Source organism: Hyla sarda, chromosome 4 (assembly GCF_029499605.1).
Source record: "Hyla sarda isolate aHylSar1 chromosome 4, aHylSar1.hap1, whole genome shotgun sequence".
NCBI lineage: Eukaryota > Metazoa > Chordata > Amphibia > Anura > Hylidae > Hyla > Hyla sarda.
Window position 1 is genome coordinate 276,545,475 of NC_079192.1, and position 15,912 is coordinate 276,561,386.

Sequence of the window (15,912 nt, forward strand, 5' to 3'; positions counted from 1 at the left end):
AACAGTGGTAGACTGTGTAGCAGTCATGCACTTCCATTGTAGGCAGGCCACGCAGTTGCTATGGGGTAATGTCTTATTAGGATGCAGTTTCAGTGCTGCATGCTCTAGTAGGCCACAGGTAATTTTTTACGCTTGCAGCCCAAAGTGATCTTAACAGCATGGAATATCTGTTTTTTGGCACATCATCAAAGGGGTACCCGGCCCTGAGACATCTTATCCCCTATCCAAAGGATAGGGGATAAGATGTCTCACCGCGGGGGTCCCGCCGCTGAGGAACCCTGCAATCTTGTATTCACCACCCACCTGTTTGAGCTGCACGCAGCGGTGCCAGCTCACAAACAGCCGGGTGGCGACCATGGGGCCGGAGTATCGTGACGTCATGACTCCGCCCCCGTGTGACATCACCCCCGCTATGCTAGCCTATGGGAGGGGGCGTGTCGGCCGTGGGTAGCTCAAACAGGTGGGTAGCAGCTCAAACAGGTGGGTGGCGAATACAAGATTGTGGGGGTCCCCAGTAGTGGGACCCCAGCAGTGAGACATCTTATCCCCTATCCAAAGGATACTGGATAAGATGTCTCAGTGCCGGAGTACCCCTTTAAGTAGGTACTTCAACAAGGTAGGTCACTTCAACAATCCGGAGGTAGTACAAGCTAAACACATTCTCTCACAGCTCTGTGCCTTGTGACTGAGATGAACACTCAGACCTCAACTGATCAAAACTTTTGAAAACTTACTAGGCATTATTAGTGTAGGAATGGAGCATTATTAATGGCTATTGAGGGGTTAACTACTGTGTAAGCCACAGTGACTGGGATAGACGAGGTGAGTATGGTGTTTCTTTTTTTTAAATCTTCCTGATGGCAGGGGAAAACTACCTACTGGGGGGACTATCTACAGGGGAAAACTACCTACTGGGGGGACTATCTACAGGGGAAAACTACCTACTAGGGGACCTATCTACAGGGGAAAACTACCTACTAGGGAACCTATCTACATGGGAATACTACCTACTGGAAGCCTATCTACAGGAGGAAACTACCTACTGTGGGCATATGTTCAGGTAGACACTACCTACTGTGGGCCCATATACTGAGTAAACTACCTACTTGGGGCCTGTATACTCCGGAAACAACCTACAGTACTATCTACTGGGGTGTCAAATTTACAGGGGGAAACTAGCTACTATATGGCATATCGACAGGGGGATTTACCTACTAGGGGCCTGTATACTAGGAAAACTACCTACTTGGGTACCTACTGTGCATACTGAGGAAACTACCAACTGGGGCACTTGTATATTAGGGATACTTCATACTGGTGGCACCTAACTAAAACAAGGGGAATACTTAGACTTCGCACCCAAGTTTGGTCCAAAGTCAAAGCAGTAGGTGGCACAGCATGTCCACACCAATTTACTGACACCGGATGTAACTGCACTTTAAAGGTAAAAGGTTTTCAAAGACTGTGTACGGCTGGTATCTACCATTGTACAGGCACTTTGCAAGAGCTATTGCTCCATGTATATTTGTTTTTTTTAATTGTAACCCCCTTCCTCCTTTTTGAGAAAATCCGATATAGGCCTCTGCAGCTAAAAGTCAGATTTGGCACCTGTTAATAAAGGACAGAAAGACAAAAATTAAACCCGCAGTCCATTCAATGACATCAGGAAAGAAAGATGCTGTTTTATAAGCAATCCAGTCACATAAAAAACAAACACGGGTGTTTTAGCATTATGGGTGCATCAGGTGTAGAGCTAGAGGCTCCCAATCAAAACTCTAGAGTAATATCCATATATAGAACACCAAACAGCACCAAACTCTTTTTCTTTTTCAATGCTTTATCTTCATTTCATCATAAATAGTAATTCCATTACATATTCGGTACAAAAAAAGATAAATATCACCCGTGTGCAGATCGATCACTTTACTGACATTTAATGGACTCGGCTTGTCTCGTAAAGTCCATTGCTCCCACCGGAGCTTCCATGTCCTCCTGCCGATTATCCAGCCTTTCCTCCAGATGACAGAACAGAGCACACACGTCTATGTGCCCCGATAGCAACGTTTCAGGATTGCTCCCTTTTTCACGCCTACAATAGTGCACCCTTCAGCAAATTACATAGCACGCCACTCTCGCGATATGTTATGTCTATAATTAAAAACAAATACACAATGTTAACGATTCTATAAAATAGCAATACATTTCCCAGAAAAGCATTAAAGTTACAGTTTTCATTAATCCCATTTGGGGCAAGCGCTTTTAATTTAGTTATCCAAAACACTTCTTGTTGCAATGTTTTCTTTTTAACATATTCTTCATTGGGGCCCGTGACTTCCTCTACTACCATCCATTTCAGTTCACATACTTGATGTTTGTTCTCAAAAAAGTGTCTAGCGACACTAGTTTCACCATATTTGTCACCTCCAATTTCTTTCTCTACCTTTTTAGCATTATTCCAAATGGCACTTTTATGTTTGTTAATTCTGACCTTTACTGCTCTCATCGTTTGGCCAATATAAATCTTGCCACATGGACATTTTAAAAGATAAATTACTTGGAATTACAGGAAAACCAACCACGAATCGGGTAAGTCTGTCCTGTCACTGGGTGTGTGATTGGATCCCCTTTCAATATGCTGCTGCAAGTTCCTTTATTTTTAGCATGTTAAAAAGTCTGTCTGGATTTGTATTTCTTTCTAATGTCAGCTCTCGCTAGTATGTGTGCAGACATGTGTGTGCTCTGTTCTGACATCCAGAGAAATCCATGAAGTGTCAGTGAAACAATCGATCTGCACATGGGTAATATTTATCTTTTTTTGCACCGAATATGAAATGGAATTACTATTTATGATGAAATTAAGATAAAGCATTGAAAAAGAAAAAGGGTTTTATAAGCAATACCACAGTTTGGAGCAGAGGACAATCTTACTGCAAGCAAAGCAGTAAAACAATCTTTAATCTGTAACAACAGTTACCCAATGAGACATAATAAAATAGCATTGCATGAAATTAGACCAATAAACAGTCATAAACAGTCGTAAAGCTACATTATGAATCCCAGTCATTCATTCAAGTTCTTAGTCAATGCCAACTTCAAAAGGTTGTTTAAAGATTATCCTTACAGCACAGGGGTTGATGAAAATATTAGGGCTTTCAGTCAGTGTCAGCAGCAATTCAAAAACAATAAAAAAGAAGCAAGTGTAGCAAGACAGCTGAGCATGCGCTACCCCCCCCCCCCCCCCCCTTTGCAGGCTCTCGCGTCGCGGACATGAGAGTGTAGATTTTTGCATATTTAGGAAGGGGGCAGGCCAGCGGGAAGTATTAATGAGGCAGGGGAGCTGGGCGAGCTGGCTCCCCACCACCATTGTGCAAAGTTACGCAATAGCTGCAGTAGTATAAATGGCCAGAACTCAGGGAATACTTTGTCAATAAATGTAACCCCTCTTTTAGAGCTCTTTATCCACACTATAACAAAGTATAATGGTTTAAGTGCGGGTAAACTAGCGGTCAGTTTTGCTTTAAAATGTCTACCACAGGGCCAGCCAATATATCGAACAATATATTGCAAAAGAGCTATCAGCATTTGTTTTGCTTCCATCAATGCATAAAGTACAAATACATTAACAAAACATGCCCAGTAAACGTGTCCAAGTTCAGTACTAGCAGTCTTTTGTACTTGTCAGAACCCTTTACAGCACCTGGTTGTTAAAGGGGTATTCCAGGAAAAAACTTTTTTATATATATCAACTGACTCCAGAAAGTTAAACAGATTTGTAAATGACTTCTATTAAAAAATCTTAATCCTTTCAGTAACTTATGAGCTTCTGAAGTTAAGGTTGTTCTTTTCTGTCTAAATCCTCTCTGATGACACCTGTCTCGGGAAACGCCCAGTTTATAAGAGGTTTGCTATGGGGATTTGCTTCTAAACTGGGTGTTTCCCGAGACAGGTGTCATCAGAGAGGACTTAGACAGAAAAGAACAACCTTAACTTCAGAAGCTCATAAGTACTGAAATGATTAAGATTTTTTAATAGAAGTAATTTACAAAACTTTCTGGAGCCAGTTGATATATAAAAAAAAATGTTTTCCTGGAATACCCCTTTAAATAAATTAAAAGTGCTACTGTCAATTAAATTTAGATATGTCACATAGACAGTTCAAAAGTTTTGATTGGTTGGGGTCTCAGTGCTGAGACCCCAACCAATTACCAATTACTATATATGGCTGAGTGAAGCATGTGACTGTGTGCTCCTCTCCTTGGCTTGCCATACACTTACCATAGAGCTTGTCTTCTGCAATGAGTCAGATTGAATGGTAAGGCAGGGAGATTAGCGCACAGAAGGTCAATGTGAGAATAATCTCTTTCTTATTTCTTTGCCAGTAACATCCCCCCCCCCCCCCGTCCCCCCTTAATCCAGACCAAATTTCCTGTGACAAAGTTTCAGTTTTTCCATATATTATGCATACTGGCCATCTTCTCTGAGAGAACCATCTCTATAAAAGACCACATTTCCATGAAAATGTGGGTGGTTATGTCATAGAAGTTTTACTTTGTATCAAAAGTAGTGAGGCTGCCTCTTGATACGTACACATACTTTAAATAGAAAATAAAATATATGGAAATGATGCTAAATATAACATTTGCTGATTTCATAGCCAATATTTAACCACAATGCCATGAGATGATTTTAGCACGTAGAGCAATAATTCCAGGGCACTTTTTCCCCTTTGGTACTACTTAAAGATTTATTTTAATGTCTCTTTCTTCGAATGTTGACTCAGAGCCCTAGGTTGAATAGGAAGTGTCAAAGAGATAACCACTATTGTAAAGTCTTTTTATTTTGGAAATCTGTGGTGACCCAAGATCATAGACTTCACCCATGTCATCTTCTCACATGAATCTTTGACCTATCAGACCTTTTTCACTAGATTTCCCAATAAATGTAAAAATTTACTGCATCCTACAAATGGACATACAATTACATCCTATAGGTAGTGTCACGCGTAGTGTAACAGTGGTCACCAAACTGTGACCCTCCAGATGTTGCTAAACTACAACTCCCAGCATGTCCAGACAGCCTTTGGCCACAAACCTCCTCTGTCCTTGAGCCTGTGCCCCATGCTAGTATGAGTCCCCCTGGCGCTCATACTAGTGAAGCCCCCCTACCAAGATCACTGGTACATCGTAGCGGAGAACTTGTCTGGACTCAGCCAGCGGACCACAAGCCCGTTATTCCTGAGTTTGTTGGCGACTCAGGAATCAAAATTAACATTGTCGGGTTCACTGAAATTGACTTTTTCGGTAATTTTTTCAGTGACGACTTTGTTAATCTAATGGTTACACAGACGAATCTGTATGCCCAACAGTTCGTCGCCGCTTACCCGGGCTCACTTTTAGCTAGACCCGGCGGCTGGACTCCAGTCGAAGCAGCCGAAATGAGAACCTTTTGGGGCCTCGTGCTGCATATGGGTTTAGTTAAAAAACCCAGTGTCAGGCAATATTGGAGTGGGGACGTCCTTTACCAGACACCCCTCTACAGTATGGCCATGACACGTCCCTGGTTCGAGGCCATTCGGAGATGTTTGCATTATGCTGATAACATATGGACGTAGAGTGAGTATTTACTTGCCAGAACCCAGTGGGATATGATGTAATCAGCAGTTTAACCTCTTCAGGACATAGGGCGTATGGATACGCCCTGCATTCCGAGTCCTTAAGGATCGAGGGCGTATCCATATGCCCGTGGGAATTCCGGTCCCCACCACTAGCCGGTTGGGGACCGGAGCCGGATGCCTGCTGAAATCGTTCAGCAGGCATCGTGGCATATCGCCCAGGGGTGTCATTATGCCCCCCCATGTCGGCGATGGCCACAGATCGCTGGACAATTCAGCCCAGCGATCTGCGGCGATTCTGGGTCAATCGGGTCTCCCGGTCTCTGACGGCCCCGATCAGCCATAGCCAGCAGGGGTGAGGTGGCACTGGTGCCACCTAACGATCGCCCTGATTTGTCGGCCGGTTTACCGGTCGACCAATCAGGGCACCTGCTGGGGGTGTCACTCCCGCAACCCGCTCCGCCCCTCTTCCGGAGGACGTGAGCGGGTGCGGGAAGAAGACCCCCGGCCGAAATATTACTGTGTCTTATGGATATTTGATAGCTCAAAAGTAAATTGCTGATCTAAACACCCAATTATTTATATATGAAAATGAGGGAAATTGTTAGGGGGGGCCTAAACTTTTGCATAAGACTGTACCTGTTAGGCTAAGTTTCCACTTGGTTTTTCTTGTCCTGCATTTTTTTATTTGAAAAAAACGCAAGAAAAAACGCAAGAAAAAACGCCAGTGCAATTTCCAGCGTCTGGCGTTTTTTCTGGTGTTTTTTCATTTGTGTGGAAATTGCATTTTTGGCCCCTTTGGCGTTTTTTTTTTTTTTGGTACCCAAAATTTGTTGGGTACCAAAAAAAAAAAAAAAATGGATGCAGTAGTGATGGAAAAAAAATTATTTAACAAAATTTATATTTTTTATAAAGAAACTTTAATTTTTAATAAAGTGTGTGTTTCACTTTTTTTTCTCACTTTTTTTGACATTTTTTTAGGTAGTACTACTACTCCCAGCATGGAACACCCTCTTCCATGATGGGGCTAGTAGTACCTGTACTAATAGACATATCGCCCGATGAGATTGTCCATAATATAGCAGAGATGTGGAGTGGCTGTATACAGCGCTCACATCTCTACACTATGCTCTGGCCAGTAATGTGAATAGAACATAACTCCGCCCAGAGAGGGGATTGGCCGGATGGTGGTAGCCAATCACTGCTCTCTGAGGGAAATATGAATGAGTGATGTTCTATTCACATCACTGGCCGGAGTATAGTGCAGAGATGCGAGCGCTGTATAGAGCCGCTCCATATCTCTGCAATAGATAGGACAATCACAGTGGGTGTCAGGAGTGATAACCGCTGTGATCTATCCTTAACTGCAGGTACTACTACTCCCATCATGGAGCACACTCTGCTCCATGTTGGGAGCAGTAGTTCCTGCAGTTAAGGAAAGATCTCAGCGGATGTCACTCCTGACACCCACTTTGATCCTCCTGAATAATGTATAGATGCGGCCGGCTGCATATATACGTCAGTGCAGGGGACCATAGAAGAGCGGCAGGCTGCATCTATACATTATACAGGAGGATCGCAACGGAACCCGGGTGTGTGTTCCATGCTGGGAGTAGTAGCACCACCTAAAAAAAAAAAAGAATAAAAAGTGAAAAACACACACATTTTTATTATTGTCGGCTACATTTTTAGGTCCCTGCCCGCCCACATAATATAATCCCTGTTTAAAAAAAAAAAAAATGTCATTATAAAAAAGATAAATTTCGTTAAATACAATTTTTTCCATCACTACTGTATCTTTTTTGTTATTTTTTAATGGAACCCAACGAAATTTTATTAAAAAAGGTATCTCCGTCACTTTTTTGGACCGCTAAAGTCCAAAAGAGAATAAAAAACCGCCTGAAAAAATGCCAAAGTTAAAACCCATATGATGTTTTTTTGGCACTTTTTTACTCCTGATTTCAGGGGAAAAAAAGGCCAGTGGCTCAACATGCTGCGATTTTGCAAAACCACCAAGGAGCTGAAAAACGTTAAAAAAAAATTTGTGAAAAACCACCAAAAGGATAAAAAAAAAGCCAAACTGAAAAACGCCAAGTGGAAAAACAATTTTGCAATTTCTCTTTGATTTACAGCTAACATCTGGCCGCAGAGTTTTTTGGCGGAAAAAACGCCATGCAGCAGAATTGGCATTTTTTCTTGGCGTTTTTCAAAAAAGAAAACAAGTAGAAACGTAGCCTTAGGCTAGAATTCCACTGAGGTTTTTGCCCTGCGTTTTTTAGGCTTAAAAATGCCAGAAAAAACTGCCACTGTTTTTCCTTGCGTTTTGGCGTTTTTACCTTTGTGTGGATTTTGGCCTTTTTTGGCCCCTTTGGTGTTTTTTTCCCAAAAATGTTCCCAAATTTTTTTTTGTAATGAAATTTTAATTGATTTTTAATAAAGTGTGTGTGTTTCACTTTTTTTCTCTCTATTTTTTTACATTTTTTTAGGTACTACTACTACTCCCAGCATGGATCAGACTGTTCCATGATGGGAGTAGTAGTACCTGTACTAATAGACAGATCGCCCCGGGTGTCAGTCCTGACACCCAATGCGATCATCCATTATATAGCAGAGATGCGGGCAGCTCTATACAGCGCTCTCATTTCTGCACTATACTCCGGGCCGGCCAGTGATGTGAATAGAACATCACTCATTCATATTTCCCGCCCAGAGTGGTGATTGGCAGGATGGTTGCAGCCAATCACAGCTCTCAGAGGGAAATATGAATGTTCTATTCACATCACTGAGATTTATTCCCCAGACCCTGCAGTCTATACATCCCCAGCCTGTGCACTTTGTCATCCTCCTGTTCTGTTCAGTGAACACAGGCAGAGCAGGGGGAGGGGAGATGAGGAGACGTGTACATCCTCTCTCCCCTGCTCTGTCTTCTTTCTCCCATGCAGACCTGCATCCTCCAAAGTCAGAGCAGGGAGAGGGGAGATGAGGGGGGCATGTACCTCCTCTTTTCCCCTGCTTTACCCTCCCCCCAGCTCTAACTTCAGAGATCTGAGGGGAGGAGCAGAGGCAAGTCTGCACGGGGCACAAATTTCCATCTCACACTGTCCATAGTGTAGAGATGCGGAGCGCAGGAGAAAGCCGCTCCGCATCTCTGCAATAGATAGGACGATCACAGCGGATGTCAGGAGTGATACCCACTTGGATCTGTCCTTTAACTGCAGGTACTACTACTCCCATCATGGAGCACACTCTGCTCCATGCTGGGAGCTGTAGTACCTGCATTAATAGATAGATCGCAGCGAGTGTCACTCCTGACATCCGCTCCGATTCTCCTGTATAATGTATAGATGCGGGGGGCAGCTCTTCTATGGTCCCCTGCACTGACGTATATATATACACATATTCATATTTATCACAGAGAGTTGTGATTGTCTGGAACCATCTGGCCAATCACAGCTCTCTGTGGGAAATATGAGTAGGTGTATATATACGGCAGTGCAGGGGACCATAGAAGAGTGGCCACCCGCATCTATATATTATACAGAAGGATCACAACAGGCGATCTGTCAATTAGTACAGGTCCTTAGTGCTGGGCGGTATACCGGTTCATACCGAATACCGAAATTTTTGTGCTGCACGATATGAATTTTTCCCATACCACAATACCGGTTGGGCCCCTCCCCCTCGGAAATGAATGAATTATCAACCCAGCGCTGCACTGTCCCCACATCGGGGAACTAATCATTTGTGACCCATGAGTGCTGTTCTGCCCCCCTCCCCCCAATTAATTATCAGACCGCATTGCGCTGTCCCAATCGGGGTACTACTCACATGTCACCCGCAATCGCTGCCCTCCTCGTACTCCTGTTTGTTGCGGCTGCAGGCGCTGGAACTCTGTACTGTATCCCTATGCCCGGGCTGCAAAAGATAAACAAAATAAACTTTAACGCACCTTCCTACGTTCCCCTTTCAGTCCAGAGCTGCTTCCTGGGGACGGGAACGTCGGAGAGCCGTCAGTCTATCACCGGCCGCAGCGATGTGCACTGGCTGGCTTCTTACATGACAGTGGGCTCAGCCTATCACCGGCCGAGGCGGTACATCGCTGTGGCCGGTGATAGCCTGACGGCTCTCCGACGGTTCTCGTCCCCAGGAAGAGCGTGAGTCCGACGTAGGAAGGTGCTGGGTTGTTAATTAATTTGGGGGGGGGGGGGGGTGAGAAGAAGAACAGCGCTCGCGGGTCACATGATTTGGGGGGGGGGGAGAAATACCGTTATATACCGTGGAACCGCCATAAGTTACAAAAATACCTTGATGCACATATTTGGTCATACCGCCCAGCTCTAGTACTACTACTCCCATCGGCTACATTTTTTGTGCCCTGCCCGCCCACATAAATTGATCCCTGTTTAAAAATTTATAAAAATCAAAAAGATGCATTTCGTTAAATACAATTTTTTCCATCACTTCTGTATCTTTTTATAATTTTTTTTTAATGGTACCCTACGAAATTTTTATAAAAAAGGTATCTCCATCACTTTTTTGGATCGCTAAAGTCCAAAAAAGAATAAAAAATGTTGGCAAAAACGCCAACATGGCATTTTTTGCTCTCCCATAGACTTCTATGGGGGGAAAACGCAACGATTTCTGTGCAAAAAACGCCAAACTAGGTTTTGTTGGGCGTTTTGAAAAAGCAGCCTCTGAGCCCAAAATTGCTGAAAAACGACAAAAGGATTTAAAAAAAACGCCAAACTGAAAAACACCAAGTGGATCTGGCATTTTGCAGTTTATTACTGACTTTCAGCTAACATCTAAGAAAGAAGAAGAAAAATATGTACAAATGAACTTTTTTATCCTTATTAATGAGGTCTATTGGTGGAAAAACTTCACAAGCCTAGAGGGGGCTATAACATAGGGGGGAAAAAAGTGGGAAAAAAGTTACTAATGGTGAATTAACCCCTTCCCTTATATAAGTAAGAATCACCACCCTTTTCCAATAAAAAAAAATAAAAAAATATGTAAATAAAAATATGTGGTATCGCTGCATGCGAAAACGTCCGAACTATAAAAATATCATTACTTAAACCACACGCTCAATGGCGTACACACAAAAAAAATTCCAAAGTCCAAAATAGCGTATTTTTGGTCACTTTTTATAGCACAAAAAATGAATAAAAAGCAAACAAAAAGTCAAATCAAAAGTCCGATAAAACTAAAGATCACGGCGCAAAAAATGAGCCCTCATACCGGCCCATACGCGGAAAGATAAAAAAGTTATAGGGGTCAGAAGATGACAATTTTAAACATATAAAATTTCCTGCATGTAGTTATGATTTTTTCCAGAAGTCCGACAAAATCAAACCTATATAAGTAGGGTATCATTTTAATCGTATGGACCTACAGAATAAAGGTAAGGTGTTATTTTTACCGAAAAATGTACTGTGTAGAAACAGAAGCCCCCACAAATTACAAAATGAATTTTTTTCTTCAATTTTGTCGCACAATTAATTTTTTTTCTGTTTCACTGTGGATTTTTTGGTAAAATGACTAATGTCACTGCAAAGTAGAATTGGTGGTGCAAAAAAAAAAAGCCATAATATGGAATTTTAGGTGCAAAATTTAAAGGGTTATGATTTTTTAAAGGTAAGAAGGAAAAAACCAAAGTGCAAAAACGGAAAAACCCTAGTGGGGTTAATATTATTGGGTTAAAAAACCTCACGAAAAGAGCATTTCATTGCCTGCATTCCTTTTTTACAGTCATGGCTGTTAGAATGCAGACTAGAAATTCATCAGGTCCAGAAATTCTGCTAAAAATAGTCAACCCCTTTAATAATGGATAAGATACAGTGTGACATACAGATCAAATACATATTCTGTCCAGGTGAACACATCCAATATGTTTCATTAGGATTACAGAGGGATATTAGAGCCGAAACCGCACAGTGTATCCACAACACTACCGCAGCCGCACCCCGCATCCACAATAATGTATTGCACAGTACTGCAGCCACACTGTACATCCACAGCACTACCGCAGAGTACTGTGCATCCACAATAATGCATAGTACTGTACATCCACAATACCGCATAGTACTGTGCATCCACAATAATGTATTGCATAGTACTGCAGCCACACTGCACATCCACAGCACTACCGCAGAGTACTGTGCATCCACAATACTGCATAGTACTGTGCATCCACAATACCGCATAGTACTGTACATCCACAATACTGCAAAGTACTGTGCATCCACAATAATCTATTGCATAGTACTGCAGCCACACTGCACATCCACAGCACTAATGCATAGTACTGTGCATCCACAATACCGCATAGTACTGTACATCCACAATACCGCATAGTACTGTGCATCCACAATAATGTATTGCATAGTACTGCAGCCACACTGCACATCCACAGCACTACTGCATAGTACTGTACATCCACAATACCGCATACTACTGTGCATCCACAATAATGTACCGCATAGTACTGTGCATCCACAATACCGCATACTACTGTGCATCCACAATAATGTACCGCATAGTACTGTGCATCCACAATACTGCATAGTACTGTGCATCCACAATAATGTACCGCATAGTACTGTGGATCCACAATACTGCATAGTACTGTGCATCCACAATAATGTATTGCATAGTACTGCAGCCACACTGTACATCCACAGCCCTGTATCGCAGCCGCACTGTACATCCACAGCCCCGTATCGCAGCCGCCCTGTACATCCACAGCCCTGTATCGCAGCCGCACTGTACATCCACAGCCCTGTATCGCAGCCGCATTGTACATCCACAGCCCTGTATCGCAGCCGCACTGTACATCCACAGCCCTGTATCGCAGCCGCACTGTACATCCACAGCCCTGTATCGCAGCCGCATTGTACATCCACAGCCCTGTATCGCAGCCGCACTGTACATCCACAGCCCTGTATCGCAGCCGCACTGTACATCCACAGCCCTGTATCGCAGCCGCACTGTACATTCACAGCCCTGTATCGCAGCCGCACTGTACATCCACAGCCCTGTATCACAGCCGCATTGTACATCCACAGCCCTGTATCGCAGCCGCACTGTACATCCACAGCCCTGTATCGCAGCCGCATTGTACATCCACAGCCCTGTATCGCAGCCGCACTGTACATCCACAGCCCTGTATCGCAGCCGCATTGTACATCCACAGCCCTGTATCGCAGCCGCACTGTACATTCACAGCCCTGTATCGCAGCCGCACTGTACATCCACAGCCCTGTATCACAGCCGCACTGTACATCCACAGCCCCGTATCGCAGCCGCACTGTACATCCACAGCCCTGTATCGCAGCCGCACTGTACATCCACAGCCCCGTATCGCAGCCGCCCTGTACATCCACAGCCCTGTATCGCAGCCGCACTGTACATCCACAGCCCTGTATCGCAGCCGCATTGTACATCCACAGCCCTGTATCGCAGCCGCACTGTACATCCACAGCCCTGTATCGCAGCCGCACTGTACATCCACAGCCCTGTATCGCAGCCGCATTGTACATCCACAGCCCTGTATCGCAGCCGCACTGTACATCCACAGCCCTGTATCGCAGCCGCACTGTACATCCACAGCCCTGTATCGCAGCCGCATTGTACATCCACAGCCCTGTATCGCAGCCGCACTGTACATTCACAGCCCTGTATCGCAGCCGCACTGTACATCCACAGCCCTGTATCACAGCCGCATTGTACATCCACAGCCCTGTATCGCAGCCGCACTGTACATCCACAGCCCTGTATCGCAGCCGCACTGTACGTCTATACTACTGTACCGCACCGTCTTCCACACTTCTGTACCGCACGTCACTCAGGTGCAGTTGTGTTAGACGCACACATGAGGCAGCAGAGAGCAGCACTCGGAGAAGCTGGTCACGTGGGCCGATTCCTGGAAAGTTCCTGGAAAGCGGCCTTTGCATTTACCAGATATGGGGAGGGAGACAGTCAAGGAGATCACAGACGGGGGAGGGAGGCTTTCGCACAACCAGGGAATGGGGAGGTGAAATCACAACTAGCACACAAACAAAGCCACGTTACTGCTGCAAGGAGCGGCGAGCTGATGGACGTATCTGTGTCCCGCCACGGAGCCCGGGCAGTGACTGAGGAGGTGACCCGCATGGTCTGTGTGTATGTGTGTGCCCGCTCCTGCTGCTCTCACCTCAGCCGCACTGTGCTGCTGGTGCGCGCCTCCACACCTGCACGTCCAACCTGTACCGGGGAGCGCGGATAGGTGCGGAGCAGGGAGAGCGGAGGAGGAGGCGGCTGGGGTCGTGTGAGGACTCGGCGCTCTGATGTATAGTGAGGTGTGCAGGATGTATACGGGGAGATGTATAGTGAGGGATACTGGCTGTATACAGGGAGAATAAAGTGAGGTGTACTGGCGGTATACAGGGAGAGAATAGTGAGGTGTGCAGGATGTATACGGGGAGATGTATAGTGAGGGACACTGGCTGTATACAGGGAGAATAAAGTGAGGTGTACAGGATGTATACAGGGAGAGAATAGTGAGGTGTACTGGCGGTATACAGGGAGAGAATAGTGAGGTGTGTAGGATGTATACAGGGAGAGAATAGTGAGGTGTGCAGGATGTATACAGGGAGAATAGTGAGGTGTGCAGGATGTATACAGAGAGAGAATAGTGAGGTGTGCAGGATGTATACAGGGAGATGTATAGTGAGGTGTGCAGGATGTATACAGGGAGATGTATAGTGAGGTGTGCAGGATGTATACAGGGAGATGTATAGTGAGGTGTGCAGGATGTATACGGGGAGATGTATAGTGAGGGACACTGGCTGTATACAGGGAGAATAAAGTGAGGTGTACTGGCGGTATACAGGGAGAGAATAGTGAGGTGTGCAGGATGTATACAGGGAGAGAATAGTGAGGTGTGCAGGATGTATACGGGGAGAGAATAGTGAGGTGTGCAGGATGTATACAGGGAGAGAATAGTGAGGTGTGCAGGATGTATACAGGGAGAGAATAGTGAGGTGTGCAGGATGTATACAGGGAGAGAATAGTGAGGTGTGCAGGATGTATACAGGGAGAATAGGGAGGTGTGCAGGATGTATACAGGGAGAATAGGGAGGTGTGCAGGCTGTATACAGGGAGAGAATAGTGAGGTGTGCAGGATGTATACAGGGAGAATAGTGAGGTGTGCAGGATGTATACAGGGAGAATAGTGAGGTGTGCAGGATGTATACAGGGAGAATAGTGAGGTGTGCAGGATGTATACAGGGAGAATAGTGAGGTGTACAGGATGTATACAGGGAGAGAATAGTGAGGTGTGCAGGATGTATACAGGGAGAATAGTGAGGTGTACAGGATGTATACAGGGAGAGAATAGTGAGGTGTACTGGCTGTATACAGGGAGAGAATAGTGAGGTGTGCAGGATGTATACGGGGAGATGTATAGTGAGGGATACCGGCTGTATACAGGGAGAATAGTGAGGTGTGCAGGATGTATACGGGGAGAATAGTGAGGTGTGCAGGATGTATACGGGGAGATGTATAGTGAGGGATACCGGCTGTATACAGGGAGAATAGTGAGGTGTACAGGATGTATACAGGGAGAATAGTGAGGTGTACAGGATGTATACAGGGAGAATAGTGAGGTGTACAGGATGTATACAGGGAGAGAATAGTGAGGTGTACTGGCTGTATACAGGGAGAGAATAGTGAGGTGTGCAGGATGTATACAGGGAGAGAATAGTGAGGTGTGCAGGATGTATACAGGGAGAATAGTGAGGTGTGCAGGATGTATACAGGGAGAATAGTGAGGTGTGCAGGATGTATACAGGGAGAATAGTGAGGTGTACTGGCTGTATACAGGGAGAATAGTGAGGTGTACTGGCTGTATACAGGGAGAATAGTGAGGTGTGCAGGATGTATACAGGGAGAGAATAGTGAGGTGTACTGGCTGTATACAGGGAGAGAATAGTGAGGTGTGCAGGATGTATACAGGGAGAGAATAGTGAGGTGTGCAGGATGTATACAGGGAGAATAGTGAGGTGTGCAGGATGTATACAGGGAGAATAGTGAGGTGTGCAGGATGTATACAGGGAGAATAGTGAGGTGTACTGGCTGTATACAGGGAGAATAGTGAGGTGTGCAGGATGTATACAGGGAGAATAGTGAGGTGTGCAGGATGTATACAGGGAGAGAATAGTGAGGTGTGCAGGATGTATACAGGGAGAGAATAGTGAGGTGTGCAGGATGTATACAGGGAGAATAGTGAGGTGTGTAGGATGTATACAGGGAGAGAATAG

General features: G+C 44.8%; 1 protein-coding gene and 1 long non-coding RNA gene across 10 annotated transcripts in view; one reads left to right on the forward strand and one right to left on the reverse strand.

Annotated features, from left to right (window-relative positions):
- The window catches only part of SOCS2 (suppressor of cytokine signaling 2), a 165,987-nt gene that overhangs the window by 111,805 nt on the left and 38,270 nt on the right, over window positions 1-15,912 (forward strand). Inside the window, exon 1 of one of the 8 annotated variants that reach the window (XM_056574339.1) lies at window positions 2,566-2,586. The exons of 3 other annotated variants lie outside the window; for them this stretch is intronic. The gene's annotated coding sequence lies outside the window, so the exon portion shown is untranslated. Of the gene's footprint in view, window positions 1-2,565; window positions 2,587-13,590; window positions 13,767-13,795; window positions 13,951-15,912 lie in introns of those variants that run through there. 4 more of the 8 variants (XM_056574332.1, XM_056574328.1, XM_056574333.1 and 1 more) reach the window with 4 other exon arrangements.
- LOC130369281 (uncharacterized) lies at window positions 1,843-13,909 on the reverse strand. 2 transcript variants are annotated; one of them, XR_008892711.1, is made up of 3 exons: window positions 13,806-13,909; window positions 9,440-9,526; window positions 1,843-2,148 (listed from the first exon to the last, which is right to left on the reverse strand). It is a non-coding gene; the product is annotated as an uncharacterized LOC130369281 (long non-coding RNA). The 2 variants fall into 2 exon arrangements; XR_008892710.1 differs by lacking the exon at window positions 13,806-13,909 and adding an exon at window positions 13,685-13,783.